The sequence below is a fragment of the Coenobita brevimanus genome, chromosome 47 (assembly GCF_032717465.1).
Source record: "Coenobita brevimanus isolate Jiangsu-jjx chromosome 47, ASM3271746v2, whole genome shotgun sequence".
NCBI classification, from domain to species: domain Eukaryota; kingdom Metazoa; phylum Arthropoda; class Malacostraca; order Decapoda; family Coenobitidae; genus Coenobita; species Coenobita brevimanus.
In genome coordinates this window covers 20824853-20842484 of record NC_137000.1, presented here as the reverse complement: position 1 = coordinate 20842484, position 17632 = coordinate 20824853, and the positions used below count along the sequence as shown (strand labels likewise).

The 17632-nt window shown below is 43.1% G+C and overlaps 1 protein-coding gene across 1 annotated transcript in view; it reads right to left on the bottom strand.

The window, feature by feature from the left end:
• Nucleotides 1–17632, bottom strand: part of LOC145399112 (solute carrier family 23 member 1-like) — a 753597-nt gene that overhangs the window by 55223 nt on the left and 680742 nt on the right. The gene's annotated exons all lie outside the window — the stretch shown is intronic.

Sequence of the window (17632 nt, the reverse complement as noted above, 5' to 3'; positions counted from 1 at the left end):
GAGGCAGCCTGTATTGTTGATAGACCCGAGTTCGAATCCCAGCTGGGGCAAGAAACAGTTTAAAGATTAGAGTTGTATACAGCAGTATTTACCTATCTACTAGAAGACTGACCGCCATGCAGTAAAAACACCCCCTCTAATACCAATACATCAGTCCTGTGTGAGACAGCCCCAGCGTATATTCAATATGGACAGTGAGCGTATGCACATAACTGGTTGCATGTGGAAGTGTACGGTATATAGGAGAACTATTGGGCCTCGGGTACATGCTGTGAAGCCTATGCTTAGAGTCAGATACATAAAGAAATAAATGTATTACGACACATGATTTTTCTATGGCAATCAGCAACACATCCAAATAAACATTCACAGCAGGAAGCCTCAGTCTGCCTTGGCGATGCTTCACCCATATTCAGACATGAAACAGTGTCATTATCTGAATGGCACGGTAATTTCGCAAGAATATCATCACTGATTATAGCTGTCTGGCAAATACGACTGTCAGTAAAGAGAAATCCGCTTTTACTATCCCATCTGCTCTCACCACCCATTCCTCACACCGCCTCACCACCTACTGAGAGAACACCTCCTCATGCCTTCTTCCACTATGCAAGACAAGTGAGGTATCAGCAATCTACTTGGTAGATTTCTTATAAAATCATTAAATCAAAAAGCTTACTTCATATTAAACTAGGTTGCATAGTAGGCTATGTGGGCACGGAGCTGGAGGGGACTACGTATGTGACATGAAGAATTCAAAGGAATGGGCTGATATTTTGTTGTCTATGTGAGCATCCTCCAAAAATGAAGGCACACTGTTTGGAGAGTCAATTGGGAAACTTGATTACGTACATCACGAAAGCAAACCTCTGAACAGTCTTAACGTACCATGCAACATTAGGGGCTTGGTAGGTGCCAAACCAATTGCATAGGTTACTAAGCTTGTTCTGAAAGAGCATTAGAGAGTAGCCATAAAAAACATCAGGAAATCACGAAGGAATAGGCTAAAATTGCTTAAATGTTGCTAACTTTGATGAAGATAATATGATAGCTGTTGCTCAAATCTCGCCATCAAGTTGCTACGCTGGTATCCCCCAGTTGGTATGGCAGCCTATCATTCAGTAACAAGTTACTAGCTATCTTGAATCAAGACATTTTTAGGAGTAGACTGTAGCACCAGTCAAGCAGGGCAGTACTCCCGAGGTGGATGGAAAGCTGATGACAGGGAGTGCTGGAACTCACGTTTCATCAGCCCTCAGGGCTAGTTCCTGACCATCCCCTTTTGCTGAACTTTTTCAGTGTCTCAGTAGGCCAGCATGCTTTCCAACACAAATTTCTCTATCTACACCAAACTACATGCACAGTACACACTACACTTCCTTTTCCAAAATTCAAAAACAAATCATGGCGCCTCATCACCCAGCCTCGGAGTCCCCAGGGGAGGGGGGACCATAAATGCCCCCACCTTCCGCCCCTCTCCCGGCACTCGAGGTGCCTGGAACCACTGTCTGACTCTCTTCTTCATTTCTGCAACATTCGCGGCCTTTTCTCTAACTTTCACTCTGTTGAGCACCACCTCTCCTCCTCTAAACCTCATCTTCTTTTTCTAACTGAGACTCAGTTGTCTGAGGCAACTGACAGCAAATCCTTTTCTGTACCCTCCTACTTTCCCTATACTCATTTCAAAGCCAAAGGTGGCTGTTGTGTATATATATGTAACAACTTATCTTAATCTCGTGTTCCTGAACCCGATTCTTCAGAATTCTCTACACTCTGGTTTCGGCTTTCCTGTCATCCTCTGACTAAATATATCTGTACTGTTTACTTATCTCCTACTTCCACTGACTATCAAAAATTCTTCGACTATCTTACTTCTACGATGGAACACATTCTATCCATTTCTCCTTTCTCTGAAATCTCCATTCTAGGATATTTCAATGTTCACCACCACCTTTGGCTCTCCTATCCTTTCACTGATCCACCTGGTGAACAAGCCTACATTTTTTCTATCCTTAATGACCTAGAGCAGCTTGTACAGAACCCTACCCGTATCCCAGACGGCCTTGGAGAGAACTCCAACATACTTGACCTCTTCCTTACAACTAATCCTTCTGCTTACACTGTTAATCTTTTCTCTCCGTTGGGCTCCTTTGATCACAACCTTATCACCTTAACCTGTCCTATCACTCCAGTATGGGCTGTGGACCCTCCAGGGAAACGTCGTCTGTGGCATTTTGGAGCCACGGATTGGGAGGCCTTCAGGCAGTACTTCTTTGATTTTCCCTGGAATGATTATTGCTTCCATGTGTCACGAATCAATTCACGACATTTCCCTTTTGTGAGAAGCCACGAACTATTAGTGGAAAACTCACTGTGTATCGCTCAGCTAACCGTTTCTCCCTCCATTTCGGAGTATACTTTTCAAAACATTCGTCACTTTCAAAAGTGACCGATTTAATGCACGTCACTAAGTGCTCTACTGAGCGATACAATTGTTTCTTTATCGTTCGCCTCTGCTTGCCTTAACCGTTAGCCACGCCTTCTTCCGGTGGCTTGTGCGTCCTGCCCATACAATGTATTTTGAATTCAGTCGAGTGTTTGCTGTGACGGAGAGAGGTCCTGTGCTCCAGAAGTGAGAGTAGAGAGAGGTCAGCTAGTACCCATACTCCACTTGACACAGCCCCAGACTCCCATCCTAGATTTGGGTGATACACAGCATTCATCGACCGGTATTTCCTTTTGTATAATCCTAGTTTTAAGAGTTTAGTTAAGGTGTTTTTTTCCTAGGCGTAAGTATTTAGCTTTTGTGTGAGTGAGTGAGTGCGTCTCATTAATTTGATTTGAATTGTAACGTTAAATTTATTTTTTGTAATCAATAAATTTAACAGTTCTTTTTCTTGAGCTTAATGTAAAGTAAAATCTTGTTTCATTTCTCCAAATTAAGCTTATTTTCCATATAGCTCCTAGCTTGCATAAACGTTTGCCTTCATAACAGGTACTTAGACCAGTCTTGTTGTATTAACTTAAAATCCGTTGTGCCAGATAGGAGTTAAAGCATCAGCAAGAGCCTGATATTATTATTAGTATTAGTTATTTATTGTCAGGGGTGAAGTAACTTTCTCCAGAGGCTAACAGTACAGTAATTCAGCAATTGTGAGTAATTAGTCTCTGCTGTGTACTGTTGAGAAAGTTTTTAAATTCTCGTTCTCAGAGAATCGTTGCACGATTTAGCAAGACAATCTTTGTCCCTGCTCTTTAATATTATTGAATATTAATATCAATTAAATAATATTTAAGCATTTATTTTTAAAATTACCGTGATAGTATAAAAACTCCGTGACAATTGGTGACCTCATTCCAGGATATTAACTCCTAGCTATAAAGCTATTCACGAGATAGTGCTCACTCATTCATATTTAAGTATTTATAATTAAAGTTTATAGGCACAAGTTTACTGGTGTTTGCCGTTAATTTAGCAAGTGAGTTTTTGCTTTATTAATCAATAGAGTACTTAACTCTAGTTTATTCTTGGTAACGCCAGACGATTTTATTCGCTCCTGGGAAGTCGGCGTACCCATTGTGTTTATTATTGAGTCTTCCCAGTCATTTACATTTTTTATTTATTCTTTGCCAGTTAACTAGATAAGACTGGTCACCACTAGCTTGTGTCTGTATTCTTTATTTGTATTATTAGCATTCGTTTGCGAAGCAGTCAGTGCTCAGTTTCGTTTGCTTAATAAATTAGCGCCATGGCAGCCAGTGCTTATGTACAGGAAGCCAAAGATATGGGTCTCACTGACCCAGAGAAAATACAGAGTTACGTTCTCTCACGGTTCAATTACGAGCAAGAACGTGAGAAAGACGCTCGTGAACGTGAGCGAGAACAGCGCGAATATGAGCGAGAACAGCGCGAATATGAGCGAGAACAGCGTGAACACGAACAAAAACAACGCGAGCTCGAGTTAGAAAAAGAGCGACAACAGCGCGAACACAAGCTAGTACAAGAGCGAGAACAGCGCGAATACGAGCGTGAACAACGAGACAGAGAACGAGAACACGAACGTGCCGAGCGAGAAGCACGCGAGAGACATGAACTTGAAGTGCTGAAGCTCAAGCGAGATTCCTTGGCTTCAGACACGTCTGCTGCAGTTGGTCCAAGCTCCACGAGCGTTTCCCCTGCACATGTCCTGGCTACCCCACGCATCAAGCTTCCTTCATATAAGGAAAGCGAGCGAATCGAGCCGTACATAGCTCGTTTTGAGGACATGGCAGACATGTATCAACTGGATGAGGCAAATAAGCGGCTTCAGTTTCTTAGCCTATTTGAGGGCCCTGCCCTCGATATTCTCCACAGAATTCGTGGAGACAATCTCACATATGAGATGATGAAAGCTGCACTCATTAAGGCGTATGGTCTCACAGTAGACGACGCCAAAGTTCAGTTCATGCGAGCTCGTCTCCAAGACAAGGAGACAGCTGTTCAGTTCCTCGATCGTCTCACTGCTTACTTAAATGAGTGGATGGAGAAAGATGAAACTCCTTCCACGCGTGAGGGGATAATTGACCTTATGCTGCGTACACAGCTAGAGAGGTCGTGGCCTGCTGAGCTCATAGCACAGCTTAAGATCTGCCAGGTGAAAGATGCCAGCCAAATGGCAGAAAAGGCTGACGCATTCTTTACTACATACGGGTATCAAACTCGTAAGCAAAACACCTGGAGCAGAAAAGATACTGCCAAGTCTGGGAAGCCGTCTCAGACTGAATCCCAGCACCAAGGCCGTTCTCAGAGTAATGGTCAAGGTCCAAGCAAACCGCAGAAGGACCAGGGGCAAAACACTCAGAAACCTGAGTGGAAGAGGTACAACAAGTACCCTAACCAGCAGCAGTATCAGCCATGCAACCGACCATCGGGACAAACCTTTTCACCACCAGCTCAAAAGAGGCAGGAAGTGAACGCAGCATTCATTCCTCAGCAGCAGCACGGTGGTCACGTCCCTACCAGTGTGGGTACTTCCCCACAGTTCACTAGTCCCACAGTGACAGTGAACCCCCCTCCACAGATGGCCAATGTTCCATCTTCCCAATATAATCCACAAGGCACAATGTTCGCCGCATCAATTCAGCAGCCTCATGAGTGGCTAGCTGCTTCCTCCACAGGCCCCACCACAGGTGACAGTACCTTCCTTGTACAGCCAGGGTTTGTGGGAGACATTCCTGTGAAGGTCCTGAACGACAATGGTTCCTCAGGTTGCTCTGTTAAACAGAGTTTAGTTCGGCCTGAGCAGTATACAGGTCGACAGATCCATGCAAAGCTTATTGATGGATCAGTGAGATTGTTCCCTGAGGCATGTATCCAGGTGGCATCTCCATTTTATACTGGTACGACACTTGCAGTTGTCATGCCAGAACCTTTATTTGACCTCATCATTGGAAATATTAATGGAGTCAAGGATAGTTGCTCCGATGACGCTACTCAGACTTCGGCTGCTGCAGTAACATGAGCCATGGCTGAGGCTCCAGACTGTGTCACCCCAGTGATCATTGAATTGCCGCAAGATCTGATGTGTAGTCAACTTGTTGTACAAGAACAACATTCTGACCCGACACTTGCTGCCGTGCGGAACAAACAACAGGGTCGAGTGATTAAGTATTCACGGGGAGGTCGAGCCAAGTTCCTTCGCAAACAAGGACGGCTCTACCGTGAGTCACGAACACCCGAGGGCGAGGTTCGACTGCAGTTTGTTGTTCCCGCCAAGTACCGCCCAGCAGTGTTACAATGGGGTCATTGTTCAGCCTCAGGAGGTCACATGGGCAAAAGGAAGACCCAGGGCCGTATCCGAGCTGACTTTTTCTGGCCAGGGATGGGACGGGACATAGTTTTGTCCATTCCTGCAGTGTGTGCCAAAGTATCACCACTAATCAGGGACATGCCCTTCCTTTGCCGTTCGTAACCACACCTGTAATCTCTGAGTCAGTTGAGAGACAGGGTAGTGGTGAAGTGGCCCCACAGGACACATTATGTCTAGGGCCTGTACATACATATTATGTACCGTAAGTTAAGGGGGAAGTTGAGAGGCGACTCGAGGCTATGGAAGACCCGAGTTTGCACAAGGATTCTCAGCTTCCCGATAGTATTATAAGTACTGTAGGTTAAGGGGGAAGAGAGAACTCCGCAGAGGCGACTCGAGGCTATGGAAGACCCGAGTTTGCACAAGGATTCTCAGCTCCCCGATAGTATTATAAGTACTGTAGGTTAAGGGGGAAGAGAGAACTCCGCAGAGGCGACTCGAGGCTATGGAAGACCCGAGTTTGCACAAGGATTCTCAGCTCCCCGATATAATATAAGTACTGTAGGTTAAGGGGGAAGTTCGAGAGAGAACTCCGCGGAGGCGACTTGAGGCTATGGAAGACCCAAGTTTGCACAATGATTCTCAGCTTCCCGATATTAATATAAGTACTGTAGGTTAAGGCACAGGTTGAGGACCCGTGTGCAGTTCGAGGCTATGGAAGACCCGAGTTTGCACAAGGATTCTCAACTTGCCGACACTAATCGTGTGCTAAAATTAATGGTGACCTCGAGTGTACTTTTCGTAGCATGTACTGACTGCTAGGCAGAGAGTAATTGTAACAATAAAATTTTGTCTCACTGACACTTTTGATGCTCCACCTCAATTGGTTTTGCAGGTTCAGCAATGGGTGTAGCAGTTTTACTGTGCGGACCAGCTGATCGTCTGCCGCACGCTGCCGCCTCTTCTCCTCTGCCTTCGTCGTCGCCATATTATTATTTACTGTGTCATTTTACACGTAGGTACAGTTACACTACAACTGTCACACATACACCGTGTATTACATACACCACGCTACACAACAATTAGTTGTCAGTGTAAATGTAGCGAATTTTCGCTCAGTTTGACCTCAGTACAGGATTTTCACCGTCGTCACGGAGTTTTTCCCTCAAGCTTGCTTCTATTAACGTAAATACGAGGTTTTTTCGCTCACTGGCGACTGCGACTTTCTCCTGTAGCAGGATAGCACACACACCACAGTGTGAATCTTGTGTGACTGAGTTAGGATGTGTACATATATATATATATATATATATATATATATATATCCACAAATTTTTTCCCATAAGGAAAAAATTTAATTTTGTAGGGGCGTAATGTCACGAATCAATTCGCAACATTTCCCTTTTGTGAGAAGCCACGAACTATTAGTGGAAAACTCACTGTGTATCGCTCAACTAACCATTTCTCCCTCCATTTCGGAGTATACTTTTCAAAACATTCGTCACTTTCAAAAGTGACTGATTTAATGCACGTCACTAAGTGCTCTACTGAGCGATACAATTGTTTCTTTATTGTTCGCCTCTGCTTGCCTTAACCGTTAGCCACGCCTTCTTCCGGTGGCTTGTGCGTCCTGCCCATACAATGTATTTTGAATTCAGTCGAGTGTTTGCTGTGACGGAGAGAGGTCCTGTGCTCCAGAAGTGAGAGTAGAGAGAAGTCAGCTAGTACCCATACTCCGCTTGACACAGCCCCAGACTCCCATCCTAGATTTGGGTGATACACAGCATTCATCGACCGGTATTTCCTTTTGTATAATCCTAGTTTTAAGAGTTTAGTTAAGGTGTTTTTTTCCTAGGCGTAAGTATTTAGCTTTTGTGTGAGTGAGTGAGTGCGTCTCATTAATTTGATTTGAATTGTAACGTTAAATTTATTTTTTGTAATCAATAAATTTAACAGTTCTTTTTCTTGAGCTTAATGTAAAGTAAAATCTTGTTTCATTTCTCCAAATTAAGCTTATTTTCCATATAGCTCCTAGCTTGCATAAACGTTTGCCTTCATAACTGGTACTTAGACCAGTCTTGTTGTATTAACTTAAAATCCGTTGTGACAGATAGGAGTAAAAGCATCAGCAAGAGCCTGATATTATTATTAGTATTAGTTATTTATTGTCAGGGGTGAAGTAACTTTCTCCAGAGGCTAACAGTACAGTAATTCAGCAATTGTGAGTAATTAGTTTCTGCTGTGTGCTGTTGAGAAAGTTTTTAAATTCTCGTTCTTAGAGAATCGTTGCACGATTTAGCAAGACAATCATTGTCCCTGCTCTTTAATATTATTGAATATTAATATCAATTAAATAATATTTAAGCATTTATTTTTAAAAAACACAGTGATATTATAAAATCCCCGTGACACCATGTCCGGGAGCCATCTGAGTGTGCCTTGCGCATTATGGAGGTTATTCTCTCGGGCATGGAAGCATACATTCCTTTCTCTTATCCTTTGACTAATGCAAGAAAGCCTTGGTTTAATCAACCTTGTTCTAATGCTGTCCACAAGATGTGGGCCTACAAAAGATGCTGGAGCCAACCCACCCCTGAATCACATCATCTTTAAGTTTCTGCCCAGAATCGTGCTAAGTCTGTTCTTCGCTCTGCTAAAAATAATTTCATCCGTACTAAATCCTCTCAACTCTCCAACTTGAATTCTTCCCACTCCTTCTGGCACCTTGCCAAAAACTTTTCTAACAAATTTACCTCATCATCCTTCCCTCCACTTTTCTACATTGATGGTTCTGTAGCTATTTCTTCTACTGATAAAGCAGATCTCTTCGCACAGACTTTCTCTTCCAATTCCACCATAAACGATTCCGGAGCTGTTCCTCCATCACTTCCCCCCCTCTGACTTACTTATGGCTGATATTAAAATTTCTTCAGCTGATGTATTTTCTGCCATCACTGGCCTCAATACTAACAAGTCATATGGGCCTGATGGAATCCCTCCTGTTGTTCTCAAGAACTGTGCTTCTGTGCTTACACCCTGCCTAGGCAAACTCTTTTACCTTTGTCTATAAACTTGTACCTTTCCTTCTTGCTGGAAGTTTGCTCTCATTCAGCCAGTCCCAAAGGAGGGTGACCACTCCCAACCCTCTAACTATCGTCCAATTGCTTTAACGTCCTGTATTTCAAAAGTTTTCGAGCCAATTCTCAATAGAAAAATTTTAAGGCATCTTTCCTATCACAACCTTCTTTCTGATCATCAGTACAGGTTCCGTCAGGGACGCTCCACTGGTGATCTTCTCACCTACCTTTCAGACTCCTGGTCATCCTCCTTTCGGGACTTTGGTGAATGCTTTGCCATTGCACTTGACATCTCAAAGGCTTTCGATCGAGTCTGGCATAAATCTTTAATTTCCAAACTGCCCTCTTACGGTTTCTATCCTTCTATCTGTGCCTTCATCGCTAGCTTCCTTTCTGGTTGTTCTATAGCCGCTGTTGTAGACGGCCATCATTCTTCTCCTAGGTTTATCAACAGTGGTGTTCCTCAGGGCTCTGTCCTATCACCAACTCTCTTCCTTTTATTCATCAATGACCTTCTAAGCTGTACATCTAACCCTATCCACTCATACGCTGATGACTCCACCCTTCACCTTTCCATTCGGTTCCTGCAACGCCCATCTCAGCAGTTACTTCAACAAACAAGGGATGAGGCTATGGCACACCTGATGTCTGACTTGGCTCATATCTCTGACTGGGGTAAAAATAATCTTGTTGTCTTTAATGCATCTAAGACTCAGTTCTTACACCTATCAACCCGACAAAATCTTCCACAGGTATACCCACTAATGTTTAATAATATTCAGCTTAATCCTGCATCATCCTTGAACATCCTTGGGGTTTCATTTACTCAGGACTTATCTTGAAAAAATCATATTACATCTCTCGTAAAATCTGCTTCCAAGAGATTGGGTGTGCTAAGCTGACTCCGTTCTTTTTTTACCCCTGCACAATTGTTGTCTCTATACAGGGATTTTATCCAACCCTGTGTGGAGTACAACTCTCATGTGTGGGGAGGCTCCCCACATACAGGTCTTCTCAATAGGATGGAGTCAAAGGCTTTTCATCTCATTAACTCTCCTCCTCTTACTGACTCCCTTCAACCTCTGTCTCTTCGCTGCACTGTTGCATCTTTATCTCTTTTCTATCGCTACTTTAATGGTCACTGCTCCTCTGAACTGTCTGCATGCATTCCTCCACCCCTAGACGGGTGCATAGCACCCGTCTAGCAGCAAACTCTCATCCCTTTTCTGTCCAACTCTCTAATGCAGGAGTTAACCATTACTCCCAGTCCTTCATTTATGCAACAGAATCTCCCTCTGTCTGTATTTCCTGCTGCCTATGATCTCCAGTCTTTCAAACGCAGTGTGTCCACATATCTCGAAATGATCGGATCTTGAATTTGGCTCTCTATTGTACTTTGTTTTTCTCTTGGAGGGAACTGTTATTGAGGGCTCACGGCCTTTGGTTCCTTCTTCCTTGAATTTAAAAAAAAGTAAAATGTAAAACAATCAACTCTGAAATACTGGTGTATTCTTACATTTTTCTTTAGTCACTAAATTAAAAATTTAACATTTACTCTGCCCAATCATATGATTCAGTCAGCTTTATATGAATGAAAAATATGGATTGCAACTTGGTTCAGAAGAGGTCACACTATTTTCTATGCATGATAGCTCAGCGCTTAGCAAACCAGTCTACAGAGATCCAGCAGCCAGCAAATCTTCTCTTCGAATCCATTTTATCTCTAGCATATACCTTTGTTCGTCTTACACTCTTGAAATAACCAAAACTCATCGATCTGCCACGAATAGCCTGGTTTTTATGTAACACTGGGTTTCTTACAGTTTATTGGCTACAGTTCACTGGGCTGCTGTAGTCAGCTTGACTACTGTAATCCACTACAGTATGTCATGAGAGCACTGACGCACCTATATCCCCTGCCATCCTTACCTGCAGTTAGCAGTGAGGACTTTCACCTCCACTATGCCCTGTGCCAGGTCTTAAGCTCTGATCAACTGTCATTTGGTGGGTAATATCACCACAGAAGCACTCCACTTCAAGATCTTCCTCCAGTAACCCTTGAATGAAAGCAAGAAAGACCAGAAACAAGACCATTTGCTCTCACACTGCTCCTTGACCCCGAAACGCAGGGCATATTTTTAGCCAGGTGTGCTCTCACTTTGTGCATTCCTGGCAAAATAGCTCTTGTCCAAACCTTCATATTTGGAAAAGTATAACAATTAGAGAAATAAATTAAAAACCATATTACTCACCAACTCTTCTTCTCGCAAACGAAACCACCCCCTTGTCTCGTTGATGAGTAAGGACCAGCAGAAGATAAGTGGTTTTCGGGGTTTTAACTGGGAGTCTCTGAGCGTACGCTGCTGTCAGTGGCCTTGGCGAGCCTGACTAGCGTTGGCAGCACTGACCAAAGCGGTGATTGTAACACCGCCTGGCCTTCCTTCACAAACACTCTAATGTTTTCCACGCTTCACTCCATTTTTCCCTATGTACCATCACAAAAATGAGTAATCATCCTGTACATGTGGCTTGCCATAGGTTTTCCAGATGTATCAGGTGGCACTAAGCCCTATAGATATGTGGGAAAACATATGCCTTATGCTTTTTTTTTTTTTTTCAGGCATCAGTTATATTACCCCAAAATTTATGTTCAGCAACACTTATAATGTACTTCATATCACAATTACGGTTTATTGGACTTGAGAAAATAATTGTCCAGCATATTGAACGCAGTAAAGGTTGAGTATGAGGTTTGCACTTTTATGTAAATTTTTTTTTTTTTCTATTCTTCACAGGCATCGTGAAAATATTATTTATGCTCTCCACAACTTATATGATTTGTACTTCAGCCTACTAATACACTTCATATCACATCTTCGCATATATTTCAAGGGAAATTAATGAAAAATTTTTGTTCTGCCCAACAAAATATTGCACTTGAAAACATCATTATTCAAAATATTGCACACAGTACAGTAGTATGAGGTATACACTTGAACATAAATTTTCGCTTTTTTCTACTGTTCTCAGGCATCGTGAAAATATTACTTATGTTCTACACAACTTATAATATTTGTACTTCAGCTCACAAATACGCTTCATGTCACATCTTTTCAAATATTTCATGAGTAAGTAAAAAGAAACTATAGTTCTACCCAACAGTCATTTTCTTATGTGAATTCTTGGTTTTCTTTCATACATCAGGTAGATTTATTCAAGGTATTATCAAGCATGGCATCACAATACCATAAAAAAAAATCATTTTCACTTTCCTCATCAACCCCACAAAAAAATTGTGCACACCTGCTCGTTTTCTACACTTTCCCACCAGGGCTCTCACAACAGGCAACAAAGATTTCCTTGAATTGCTAGTGAAATTACCCTAGATGCAAGCAAATTACCTTAAAAATTCCCTGTATTATATACTGCATGTACATTATATATGTTTGTGCACAAACAAGAGAAAATATCGAGAACACAGGATAATAAACTTAATAAACAAAAGAAGCTTGTAGTTAATACCATTCATTCCCTCATCGTATCAATTCAGCAGAATATAATCTGAGGGAAAACCACAAACATCCCCAAAATACCACGTACTCTGGCCCCTCCAGATGATGGATTGGACCCACCTTTGCCCCCTCAGGAATGAAGACAGTTACGCCAGTGCTGTGAAGCCTGTGAATCTGGGATTGGAACTAGGCACACTTACTGCGCTGGCTGGCTGCATCTACACAAAGCTAATGGACGACGAGTCGCAAGTGGAGCCGTCAACAGCCGTTCGTGCCCAGTATCGCTTTATCGGCATTTCACGTACCGTACAGACGTGACGGAGACACGTAGACGTAGTGCTACTAGCCAGGCGGTGTTGTCTTCCAGACTCATATTATCGTACCCAGCACTATAAAATTCTCGCATTCTGATTCTGCTACGGATTAATGTAAGAGTTACACCAACTCCTACTGTATACTATCTTATATCACGTCCAGTGCCGTATTACTACATTTTGTGATAACTGTCGTACCCAGCAACACTGGACCGCCACCCAGCCTGGCACCATGCAATGTAACCGTCACTATGACGGTCATAACCGTATATATTAGTAATATTACCATACAGTAGCCTCTGTTAGCTATTATTATAATTACACCAGACTTTTTAACAAACACTATAATATTATTAAATGCACATACACATTAAAAGTATCAAAATTTCAAATTACCTTAGATTTAGCATCAAATCGCCCCGAATTACCTCAGAATTACCTTATAAATCCAATTACCTTAAAAATTACCTTAGATGAGTCAAAATTACTCAATCTAAGGTAATTACCTTGAAAGTGAGAGCCCTGTTTCACACACACCTTCTCAATAACCACGTTCAGAGAGATACTCAAAGAAGCATTAAGGGCATAGCGAGACCTTGCATTCATCACATTGGAAGGGGGTTTCCTTCCATGTGGAGGAGTGGCGTTTTGTCTTCCTGCAAACATGGCAGCGCCTGTCGGCTGGCCGACCTGCAGGTGTACAGCTCATGTCAACAAGACAGTGGAGCTGTAAATATTGAGCACAGCTCACTCTGTTTGCCGTCGCCGGCTGGTACATCCTCTACCTCCCAACCATCAACTGTGCAATTGCATTCTCTGCATGTAGCTCACATGCTAGCTCTTTCTTGAACTCTCGTAGAGAAAGATTCCTTCACCAAACCTGCTTGAAGAGTATTTAACTGTTCAGGACGGCACTATCAAGGTGTAAGAATGCCTTCTTGTACCAGTGACAGAATTTACGAAGGTAATCAACTTCCCGTCTGCATGTCTGACTTATCAATGAGCCACATGTTGATGTTATAGTAGTTGACAGCATCGGGCTTGAACACGGGTTCCCAGGTCCTGAAGTCTGTCCTGCCTGTGTCCTCCATAATCCCCTCATGAACTGTGGTCAGCATGTCGTGCCACATAAGGGCTAACATGTTAGGCTACCACACTTCCCAGTAAGGAGGGAGCCATTCTCTGTTTTCTCATGGAAAGTTTTAAAATTCTTTCTACCAGCATGGATAGTTCCACAGGACCCAGTGTCATTTTCAAGTAGATACCTGGTCAATGCGGGGGAGGTGTAATAATTGTCAGTGAACAGGATGTGATGCCTGTTGAAATATCTGTCCATGAGCACTTTCATGACTGATGCCGAGAAACCATGTGGATCATCATCCAGTTTTGCAGTCATTTAGGACAAAGATCTTCAGTCCAAAATGGTGATGCTTTTAGGGAATATACAGAATAAATGCAAAACGGCTCCAGAACAACAGAAGTGACCCGTCGATAACCACTTTCTGAACAGCCGGAAAAGCACTGCAAAAGACTCCTTAAGCATGGTCAGAATGGACCTTATTTTCCATAACCTTCATTGGGTGCTGGCCTATAATTCCTGCTGCAGTGCTGGAACCGTAATATGGCCAGGTACCTATCACAGGCCATATATTTTCCAAAGACAGGTGTGCCCACAAGTTAGTCTATGGACCAATAATAATGGAGCATGTGTTTTCTCACGTGGGCCATCATCATGGTCAAAGCAAGCACACAGATAACTTCCCCACCTCCAGTGGGACCCAATCCTTCATTTTTGTACACTTGCTGGCCGAAACCTCCAGCCAGCGCACACTTACGGCCTGGTGATAGTTGATTTCTGCAACCAGGTACTGTATGATGGCAGTGGTGAAGACTGCTTTGAAAAAAGACATCGTAGTCCTGGGTCTGCGCAACAGCTCACCAAACTGCACAACTGCCCCTCTGCATCAAAGGCAGGCACTGAGGGCTCGAATTCTGATCCCTTTTCCCACACAAAGGCATCCACTTTCCCAGCACCTGGGAGTCCTGGCCGTGATTTCAGGCCAGCACGTCTTTTCACACCATGTGCAGCACACCCACGGGGGCAGCCATGGGCAGGGAGGAAAGGGGAAGGAGAGGCTGAGGTGTGGGAGTAGGGGGGTGGTAACTCACCTGAGGCAGGCCTTTCCTTGGGAGATGCTGGCGGCCCAGTCACACCACGTGAGGGCCGAGTGGAGATTTCCATTTGTGAAAGGATAGGTTGGGGAGATAATGCACTCGAAGTGCTTGGTTGTGGTGACGACAGACGTAGGAAGGAGAGATTGCAACTGGCCATATGAATGGTGATGAGATGTGGTGGCAGCGTTTATGTAGAAGACGACCATCAACATTTCCCTCGCTTTCTTGGTGGCCGGGGTCGTCCAACTCTCTCTCTCTGACGTGAATTCGTCACTGTCATAGGCCGTGCCCTCCTCCTGTAGTGATTGGAGTGGCTTTTCAGGCATTTCCTCCTTCCTCCTTCGAAGAAAGTCTCGCTGCTCATGGTCATGGAGGGCACAATTTCCTCCACGGTATGACCTATAGCACAATCACTAAGCCCTTTCCCTGCCGATTAAGGGCTGAACTTTGGTGGGGGTAGATGATGCAATAGGCCTTGCAGATGAGGGCCCAGAATCGGATGAGGAAGCTTAAGAAAACATCACTCTGCAGTGTTACAAGGCCGTGTACAGACTGAACCACAGATCAGTGGGGTACCTTGGGTATCTCCCTATCTTATGGTAATGAGAGAAAATGGTCGCGGGTTCAAACGGTGGCGGGAAGACACTTGCATGTGTAACTTCCTTGTTTTCACATCCAGTGGTGTATTTATCAACTATGGTAATTTTACAGTAAACTAAGAACATTAATCATTAGACCCCAGTCTATTTATTTTAAAGCTAAATCCCAGAGAAAGTAACTTTCCATTTCCACTCGATGCCAATTCGCGATGCAAAATATTTCTTGTAGAATAGCAACATATGCATAAATTATGCATGGTGATGCAGGTGACAAGAGTTGCATATCTCTCATAACTTGGAAGTCGACTGAATTGTTATTGTTCTACTCGCATTATGAAATACAGTTTGGTGTTTATTGTTGGACCTCTAAAGGAAAGTCCAAGAATTTCGGAAACTTGCGTTGTATGACCCATTTTACTGGCATTCTGTTGAAAATTCTCCCTCTGTGCCTTGGTGTTCCTATCGATTTTCTTAATTCTTCCAGTCCAATGTATTTGTGAGAACAGGGTTAAGCTAACAACACACACAGGCGGCTGGTGTGATGATTATCGTTTGTGGACTAGCATCCATTTCTAGCGTCATACTTAAAATCCCGCACACGCTGATGATTTTTTGTTAATGCTTGGAGGCGCCATTACTCTGTGTGTGTGAATGCATGAGAGCAGAGGATAGTTGTCAGTTCCCCTCCTAGGCTGAAACTGGACACTCGTGCTCATCATGGCTTTAAGTAAAAGACGGAAGAGTGCTGTATTGACAGTGCTCTTAAATGATGAAAATGAAGAGGAAAGTTGTAACAAAAAAAAAAAAAAAGGTCGAATGTGGACAAAACCATGACTAAAAAAGTGAGACCAACTGTTTCATATGATGTTGCTGGATGTACTGAGAAAAACTAACTCTGATTTTAAAAACTACGTAAGGATGACTGATGATTCATTAAGACGTTTGTTAAACCTAGTTTCCTCAGTCAGTCGCGAGAAGTTACAACTTTGGCTTTTACAAATTCAGTGTTGGCGTTTTCATTTACTGTTTTTCACTACTCTACTAGCTGTTCATAAGCAGCATGCCTCCTCCTCTATTTGTCATAATAATCAGCACTGTGCACTTTCCACATACATCTCTATAAATTCCCGAATAAAATCAGGAGACATAGTTCACATTCTGAGACATACTGTCATAACACAGTGGCTGTCTAAGAACAGCAGAGTCTGTTATGGGTATGAGTACCTGTATCCAGTGTTTGTTCAAGACTAGCCTAAACAGAAGTGGCGATGCCGATGGACAATTCCTAAAAGCACATGACTGGCGCAGACCGTCCCTACAAGCAGATTATTGGAGCCAATAATGTCAGTCCTTTTTTTGGCCTCACGGGGATATATGACCAGACGTAATTCCATGAGATGGAGTCACTCCGCCTGACGACTGGGCTCGAGGTCCCCACAGAAGGTGAGGATTGGCCTGTTGACGCCAATCGTCATAAAATCGTCACGCCAATCGCCTCCGTGCTTGGCTAGCATTAGGATGATCAGGATGCATGCAAATTCACAGACTTGGAATTATGAGAGTTTAAGATTACTGGGTAATACAGATAGAGGGTTAAAATTGTTAATCTTTGGGGGGAACAGGCTGAATGAGTGCAAACTTCAAGCAAGAAGAAAGTGCAGGTTAACAAAAAACGAATGATGTAACCTAGTCAGTTTATCACAAAAGTGCAGCTGTCCACAACAACAGGAAGGACCCTATTAGAACCATATACCTTATTGTCAATGATCCTCAAAATGGCAAAGTATGCCCTTAGAAGAAATTAATCACCTAGCATGTGCAAGCGAAATGAGGGTGAAGATGGAGAAATACCACCGAAATCGTTTAGTCCAAAATGTATACGATGCAAACGCCGAAGGAAAGAGTTTAACTTCATCAGGGGAGTAGCACACATTAATTCATATGGAAAGGAGACGGAAAGATAGCTAAACTGTTACTAGGGCTTATAGCAAAGTGCTAACATACATGGAAAGAGTTTGTATGAGGAATATCATTGAACATATAATGAAATTAGTTGCTTCTGGCAAGACCGGCAGAAATTTAAAGTGCACGAGATTCACTGATAAGTTGATACCTTTTGAAAGCCTTGTTGTGAGTGTCAGAGCAAGTGTGGTTAAAATGATATAT